Here is a 9,136-nt window from a genome sequence, read left to right on the forward strand (position 1 = left end):
TTTATGTTTGAGCTGTCACAGTGGTGAGATACTATAAGTGAAGCTTCTGATATCATTACTACCCTAAATTTCTATCTGGATAGAGCAAGCAAACACCGGCAGACCGACTGTTGATAAGGCAAAACATTTTGACTCCTTTAACCTTACTTCATTTTTAAATCTCTCCTGATTTAGTCATGCACATTTGTAATCTCAATCTATAGAAATATGAAATAGATTGCTTTCATCCCTCAAGACACAGGGTATTTCTAGGGAGACACTAATATTCTGTTAGAAAAGGCAGGCAGAATACAAAGAGGTCAGTGATTCAGTGTTTTTCAGGATAATATTATATTCCCTTGGACTCTATCCTTGTCTCAGTCCATGAAGGCCTGTTTGGATCACATTACTGCCAATTGTAACTGATAAGATTTTCCCAGCACTGGGCAGCTCCATGAGGATGCCAACAATTCTGAGAGAATTGGGTACTTGGTCTGAATGTAGAAGTGCTTCTTTGTATAGCCTACTCTGGGATCCCAGGACAAGTGACTATCTGATGAATCCAAGCAAGCAGAATATATATATGTAGCTAGAGGGAAAAAAAGAATCAGAATCAGTATTCCACGTGGTAAAATTTGGTTTGAGCCATTGAATACAGTAAGACTTGATGGCTTCCCGGAAGAATAAGCAGTGACACGAGTTCAAAGGTACCAAGGTCTAAGGCACCGAAGTGGAAGGTTGCTGATATCTCTCTCCACTACTTGAAGACTGAAAGGCATTTCAAGTCAAAGTATCCATTGCCTGTCACATAAACCATGCCTCTGCATGTGGAATTGCAAGCAAACCCACAACATCATCACAGGAAGTGTAAAATCAAAATATTCTGCATTCAACAAAAAACACTGTTCGAGTTTGATATCTATTGCTATAATAAATATCAAGACCAAGTCAGTTTGGAGAAGAAAATATAAACTCAACTTAAATTTTTAAGAAACAGTACATCATTGAAAAAAGATAGGACATAACCTCAAAGGAGAAACTAGGAAGGAAACCATGGAGCAACACTCCTTACTGTCTTACTTTCTTTGGTTCGGACAGAGCCAGCATTTGCACAGCCCATGGTAACCTGCTCAGGGGATGATACCATTTCAATAAATCTAAATAATTTTCTGCAGACATAGGCACAAACCAATCTGATCTAAACAATCTGTCAACTGAGACTACCTCTTCTCAGGTGACTCTCGGATGTGTGTGTGTGTGTGTGTGTGTGTGTGTGTGTGTGTGTGTGTGAGGTTGAAAATAAAAACCAACCAGGATGTATACTGAGAAGTTGCTTCTTTCACAATAATGGAGTCCATGATAAAATGAGGTGAAATTCCAGACAAAGACTTTAAAATGTCTTCAACCCAATCCAAAATGGGGTATAGAACTAAACAGAGATTTCACAACTGAGGAATCTCAAATGGCTGAGAAGCATCTAAAGAAATGTTCAAAGTCCTTAGTGGTCAGAGAAATGCAAATCAAAATAACCCTGAGATTCACCTTACACCAATCAGAATGGCTAAGATGAAAACCTCAAGTGACAACACATGTTGGAGAGAATGTGGAGAAAGAGGAACACTCCTCCATTGCTGGTGGGATTGCAAACTGGTACAACCACTCTGGAAATCAGTCTGGAGGTTCCTCAGAAAATTGGAAATAGATTTACCTGCAGACCCAACTATACCACTCTTGGGAATATACCCAAAAGATGTCCCACCATGCCACAGGAGCATGTGTTCTACTATGTTCATAGCAGCCTTATTGTTGATAGACTGAAACTGGAAGCAACCCAGCTGTCCCTCAACCAAAGAATGGATACAGAAAATGTGGTACATTCACACAGTGGAATACTACTCAGCTATTAAAAACGAGGACATTCTGAGTTTGGCATTTAAATGGATGGAACTAGAAAATATCATCTTGAGTGAGGTAACTCAGACCCAAAAGGACAGGCATGTTAATAAGTGGCTATTAGCCAAAAATGTAATTAGTTTATAAGTGGCTATTAGCCAAAAGGAAAAAAGTACAGAGTACCCAAGATACAGTCCACAGAACTCAAAAAGTCAACAAGCTGAAGTGCCCAGTGAGGATGCCTCAGTCCCAATTGGGAGAGAGAAGAAAGCAATCACAAGCGGGGAGGAAAGGAGGGAGCTGGGAGGGAAAGTGGAAGGGGTGGGGGTGGGAGGGAAGAGACGGGAGCTTGATCTGGTATTGAGTGAGGGAAAAGGACTGAAGCCCCGAGGGCCAACGGAATGAAAGGAAACAGGCAACCTCCGGGAGATAGGATATGGGGGGGGGGACCCTCTGGAATGAACCAGAGTCCTGAGAGGTGAGAGACTCTCAGGACTCAAAGGGAGGGACCTTAGATGAAATGCCTGACAGTAGGATGTCATAAGGATTTCGATTGGGATTCCAATGTACCTGTAAATTGTCTTTGAGAGGAAGATCATTTTCATAATACCAACTCTGCCAATTCATGAGCATAGGAGATTTTCCCATCTTTTAGTGTCTTCCTCAATCTCTTTTCAGAGACTTAAAGTGCTCAGTGTAATAGTCTTTCTCCTCCATTTTTAGGATTAATCCTCAGTATTTTAATTTTTGAGACCATTATAAGTGGGGATATTTCTTGAATTCTTTCTCAGAATGTTTGTTATTGGTATACAGAAAGAATACTGATTTTTGTAAGTTAATTCTGTATCCTGATACTTTTCTGAAATTATTGATCATTTCTAGAAATTTTCTGATGGGATTTATGGGTTATCTTATATATAGTATCCTACCTTATTCAAATACAGAGAGTTTTATTGTTTAAGTTCATATTGGTATCCCTTTGATTTCTTTCTTGTAGTATTGCTATAGCCAGAGCTACAGCTATTATACTGCAAAAGACTAGGGATAGTGGACAGTCTTATTCCATTCCTGATTTTAGTGGGTTTGCTTCAAGTGTTTACCCTTTAAAATGATGTTGGTTTGGATTTCTCATATATAGCCTTTATTTTGTTGAGCTATGTTCCCTCCAGGACTTTCATGAAGTAATGTTAAATTTTTGTCAAAGGCCTTCCTGCATATATTGAGATGATCATGTGATTATTGTCCATTGTTTATTTATTTTATTTTTTCAATTTCTGGAAGTTTATTTTAAATGCCATTTTCTGTTTTGGGAAAAGCAGAGTGAAATGAAAACTCATCATGAACATAAAAGCAATCAATAAAAACTCTTCCCCAAGTTTATGACAAAAACGGTTTTTATGATTGTTTTCAGCCATTAAATCTATTGGCTGGTTACTTTCTTATTTTTTCGTAGAAGAAAGCTGTCTTAGGGTTTTACTGCTGTGAAGAGACACCATGACCAACATGACTCTTATAAAGGAAAACATTTAATTGGGGCTGGTTTACAGTTTTAGAGGTTTAGTCCATTTTCACCATGGCAGAATGCTGGCAGACATGGTACTGGAGGAAGCAAGAGTTCTGCATCCTGATCCAAAGGCAACTAGGAGGAGTCTATCCTCCCCAGGCAGCCAGAAGGAGGCTCTCTTCCATACTTTGTGGAGCTTGAGCATAGGAGAAGACCTCAAAGCTCACTCCCACTGTGGCACACTTCCTCCAACAAGGCTACATCTCCCAATAGTGCCACTCCCTATGGGTCAAGCATTCAAACATGAGAGTCTATGAGTCTAACCTATTCAAACCATGATGAAATAAAAGACAAACAGGTGAGACTTCTGAACACAGCTAAATAAACAATTCTATAATATAGGGATGACTAGATTGGAAATAATCCTTATAATATAATGTTTATTTTTCAGAGAAAAATAGCTTCTCCCTGCAGATTTGGTCCAGAAAATGAGGCCAGCCATGTTTTAGCCCCTTGACTCACTTGGAGGTTTGGCTGGGGTAGAAAAGCCTTTAGGAATGAGGTCTTCTGAGGCCACTCCTCAGAGTATAATATGTAAACAACTGGACAAAACTTCAGGCCTTTGAGACCATTTATAAAGAAATTATTAAATTTATTGACTTCATTTTGTTGAATCATTTTTTTACATCTGCAGAATAAAGCCAACTTGTTAATGATGGATGATCATTTTGATATGAAAGCATTTTATTGAATATTTTTGAATATATGTTCATCATAGATAGTGGTCTGTAGTTTTCATTCTTTTTTTTTGGCAGTTTCCAAGTAATTTTATTCAGAATTTTGTGTTTGTTTCCTGGATCAATAAATACTATACAAAACAAAATGGCTACCATTTTCTCTCCCCTGCTCCCTCACCTGGGGACAATTCACTGGACAACCTCATTCAGGGCTTCTCTCTGTAGATTTGGTCCAGCACATGAGGCCAGCCATATTTTAGCCCCTTGGAAGTTTGGCTGGGGTAGGAAAGCCTTAAGGAATGAGGTGACTAGTTTAGGGAAATGCATTAGTGTTGGGGGGGGGGAAGGAGACAGCACCTGGGGCAGAGCCTACCCCAAAGAAAAGGGTGTCTAAAATGTACACTGTTCCTTATTTTTGTTTCAAAAGTGACATTTTTTCAAAGAGAGAGAAGAGAAAAAATGAAACAAAACAAAAAACAAAACAAAACAAAACAAAACAAAATCATGATGTCCATCCCTGGGCTCCCTTCCCCCCCCCCTCTAGCTGTTCCTCTGCCCTCCCCTTGGACTGAATCCTGGGCTCTGGACAGGTAGCAGGACAGCCCCTCAAATGAGGTCAGCAATGTTGAGGGGCAGCTCTTCAATGGAGGTATTGTAGAAAGTCTCACTGTCTTGAAGAATCCTCTTGTCTTCTTCTGTCACTGTCTTAATAGCCACACCCTTATGGTCAAACCGACCACCTAGACCTATTATGTGGATGTGGCTTTCCCTGTTGGTGGGAAGGTCGTAATTGATGACTAAGGAGACCTGCTGTGCATCAATGCCTCTGGCCAATAGGTCAGTGGTAATTAATACTCTGATAGAGTCAGACCAGAAGGCCCTCATGATCACATCTCGTTCCTTTTGGTCCATATCTCCATGCACGGCAGAAACAGTGAAATCCCGGGCGTGCATCTTCTCAGTGAGCTAGTCCACCTTCCTTCTGGTATTAATAAAGATGACTGCCAGATAACTGATGGTCAGTGTTTTATACAGGTCACACAATGTGTCAAGCTTGCACTTAGCTCGTTCTACATTGATGTAGAATTGGCAGATACCCTCCAGGGTCAAGCCTTCCTTCTTAACAAGAATCTGAGTAGGGCCTCTCACGAACTTTTTGGTAACCTCAAGGACATCAGAAGGTATTGTAGCAGACAAAAATTACCTGTGTGCTACTGTTGAGCTTTTGGAATATATCATATATCTGATCCTTGAACCCATGGCTTAACATTTCATCTGCTTTATCCAGTACGAACAACTTGATGTATTTGGGGGACTGGTATTTCCAGTTAAACATATCAAACACCTGGACAGGGGTGTCCACGATGATATGGGGGGCTTCCATTTGCAGTTTCTGCACCTCAGCCTCACATTGGTACCCTTAATACAGGCATGATAAGATGCACCCGTGTAGTTTCCTAATGCCATAACCACCTTTGTATATTGTTTTCCAGATGCTTGGCTAGATGACTAGGCTTGAATAGTAATGACAGTAGTGTCAGGATTTTAAGTGCCCTAGGCATGAAACAGCTTTGGCCATCAAGCCAGACATCAAGCTAGGATGAACAAAGTACTGCCTTCTGCTCTGCCCCTGACTGATATAAGAACACCACCACAAACAAGGTGCCTCTTTGCCCATTTCCAGGGGTGTGCAGTTTTCATTCTTAAAAAAAAAAATTGTTGTGTCTTTACCAGCTTTTGGCATTAGAACCAAATGGCTTTGCAGAAGCAGGTTGGAAGCACTTCATCTGTTTCTGCACTTTTTATTAATTTAGGAAATATTGCTTGTAACTAGTCTTCAATTTTTTGGTAGACTTCTTTTTAAAACAATTTTTAGAGTTGCTCTATTAGTCAGTATTCTCTGGAGGAACAGAACTTACATAATAAAATTAAGTTCCTGCTTAATACTTTCATTAGTTTTTTTTTTTTACATTCTTTGATTGAGTGGCTCAATTCTTCTACTGCTTTATCTTCAAGTCTTGATAATTTGACTTGTACTTTATCTATCCTACTGGTAAGGTTACTCTCTGTATTTTTTAATTATGTCATTGAAATTTCCAATTCTACCTCATTTCAGCTTGAGTCTTCTTCAGTATTAGTATCTGAATTAAGGAATTCAATTTCAAGTTCTGAATTGTCTTCATCATTTCATTCAGTTGTATATTTGTGCTTTCTTAGTAATCACTGAGGTGTTTATTATTATTCTTTATAATTCCAATGGGTTGTTATTCATGTATTGTTTAAGCTCATTGAATTCTTTGATAAAGTTTAAGATTGTTCTTTTTTCTTTATTAAAGACACACACACACACACACACACACACACACACACACACACACACACACACACACACACACATTCTATCTGCATGTACACCTGCATGCCAGAAGAGGGCATCAGATCCCATTACAGATGGTTGTGAGCCACCATGTGGTTGCTGGGAATTGAACTCAGGATCTCTGGAAGAACAGTGTGTGCTCAAGCACTGAGCCATCTCTCCAGCTGGGGTATTATTCTTCAGTGACTCATAGATCCTGACACATTGTCAGTCCAAGTGACTGAACTTCCTTTAGGATACGCACACATCTCTCCAGTCCCAAGATTGTTCTTTAAGTTCTGTGTCCAGTAGTTCATGCAGGTAATTCTCATTGGAGACCATTTCTTTAGGACTAATGGATTTGTTGAGAGACATGTTTTTGCAATGTCACCTTGGTGTGTTTGATGTGAACTTAGAGCTCCCCTTTGGTTGGAGCAGGGCAGGAGCTGAGTGAACAGATTTAGTGAGGCTAGGGGAAACCAGTGAATTTGCTGCATGATTGGACCCAGGCCAGAAGAAGCTGGTTTGCTAGTTGCATGTCTGGAGGAGAAAGGCCTGAAGATAGAGAGGTGGTACAGGGGTGGATCTTGTTGCTGTAATTTGGATCTGACATGCCATCAAAGACCCATGGGTTAAACTCAGTTTGCTTAGTTTGGTGCTAATTAAGAGGTGGGAACTAAAAGGTAGGGCCTTATAAGAAGTCAAGTCACCATAAGCAAGATGGGGATAATAGGATTCTATTTTTTTCTCTGATTCCTGGCCACCATGAAGCAGCTTTTTCTCACATACTTCCTCTATTCTGATACAATGTCTTACTATTGATACACTATAATCTTCAAAACCATGGCCGTAAATAATTTACCCTGGTGTCTGAGAGAAACTGTTGTGGTATGAATGAGAAATATCCCCTATAGACTCATGTATTTGAACAGTTGATCCTTAGTTAGTGGTACTTTTTGGAGAGGTTGTAGAAACTTTGGGAGGAGGAGCCTTTCTGTAGGAGGTAAGTTATTGCAGACAGGTTTTGTTGAGTGTTTAGGGCCTCACCCAGTTCCAGTTTTTTTTCTTGGCTTTGTGTTTGAGGTTGAGAATTGTAATCTTTTGGACTTTTTCTGTCACTGTATTTGCTGCTTGCTACCATTCCTCCACCCACCCCACAATTCTAATAGATTCTTATCCCTTTGTCCTCATAATTCAAAACAAACCCTTTCTTTTACAGGTTTTTTTTTTTTTGGTCCTGTTATTTTATCCCACAACAGAAAAGTAACTAATATAGAAACAGAAAGCTGACTACCTAGAGCATATTAGCAGAGCTGTTAGAATTATGATGAGATGACTCACAGATTTTGGTCTTGCATAATTGTATGAGTGCTATTCACCAAGAGAAGAAAAGACAGGAAGTGATGAATTGACTATTCATTTAATAGTTTTGATTACATTGCTCCCTGAATCAATTATTTTCAATTTGCTACAAAGATAATCTGAGGGTCTTTGGAACAGTCTTTTAGAACTTCCATTATTGAGAATTTCCTACCTTTGCTGGCATCTCTCTCATTTTGAGTACATATACCACATCCGTTCCCTCAGATGCACAAACTATTTGTCTTTCCTAAAATAAAATCTCTATTAGTGAGCTTTTGTACATTTACTCAAAGTTACTATCCATTTGGAGATTGCCAATCACATTTGGCTTAACATATTGTAATTCTATATATTTTTACAAGCCCATTGAAAATGTTACGCTCCTAGAAATATGTTAATTTCTCAGTTGGCATGAAAATATTTTTACTCTATATGACCATGACATTTTATCTATGATTTTAGTGAAAGTAATTATTAATTCATCCTGATAACTCTATCTCTCTGCATAGTCTAAGTTCTTTGTGCCTAAATTAATTCTAGATCAAGTACTTGTCTAATTAAAGGAATTCTTTCACATGTCCTTAAGTAAATGCCTCCTCTTTTTTGAGTCTTAGCAGTAAATTTTGTTCTTCAGTGATTTCATATATGCACCTTATATTTTATTCCTTTTTCTACACATTCATTCCCATTTTTCTAATGCCCATACTAGTTCTCCTCCTCCCTACATCCCTTTCTCATATTTATTAGTTCTAGTTTTATTTACTGTACCATATAGTTTAATACAGGTCATCTATCTTGTATGATCCTGAGTTTGGAACTAACCCTCAGAGTCTAGTGGGATAACCAGTGGGCACACAACTGAATAGCATGATTTTCCCCCTCCCAGAATCTAATAAACAAATCAAGTCTATGTGGCAGGGCCCCATGAGTCCTTTATCCATCAATTTCTGGCTGCTGGAGAGTGGCAGGTCTTCTGTAGACCCAGTGCCACCATACAGAGTCATTGTGAGTTGGTGGTTGCCATACCCCCTGTACTGCTTCCTGATTAGAAGATGGTATTTTGCACCTGTATTCCCCCATCTTTTGGCTCTTACAGTCTTTCTATCTCCTCTGACTCAGTGTTCCCTGAGCCTTACTGGGCAGTCTTTGCTATGGCTGAACCCTCAACTATCCTTTTTTTTTTTCTTTCAACTATCCTTTATTCTCAACATCTTAAACAGCCATGGATTTTTGCAATTATCATAATTCACATTAAGGAGATGTTCTCTTTTTAAGGGCAAGAGCAGTTTCTGTGTGAATATACAC

General features: G+C 39.1%; 1 non-coding gene and 1 pseudogene across 1 annotated transcript; both read right to left on the reverse strand.

The window, feature by feature from the left end:
• Positions 1-4,719: 4,719 nt before the first annotated feature.
• On the reverse strand, positions 4,720-8,911 carry LOC127674494 (eukaryotic initiation factor 4A-I-like; annotated as a pseudogene).
• LOC127675900 (small nucleolar RNA SNORA48) lies at positions 5,659-5,802 on the reverse strand. Its single transcript, XR_007975581.1, has one exon. It is a non-coding gene; the product is annotated as a small nucleolar RNA SNORA48 (small nucleolar RNA).
• Positions 8,912-9,136: the final 225 nt, after the last annotated feature.

The sequence above is a fragment of the Apodemus sylvaticus genome, chromosome X, assembly GCF_947179515.1.
Source record: "Apodemus sylvaticus chromosome X, mApoSyl1.1, whole genome shotgun sequence".
NCBI lineage: Eukaryota > Metazoa > Chordata > Mammalia > Rodentia > Muridae > Apodemus > Apodemus sylvaticus.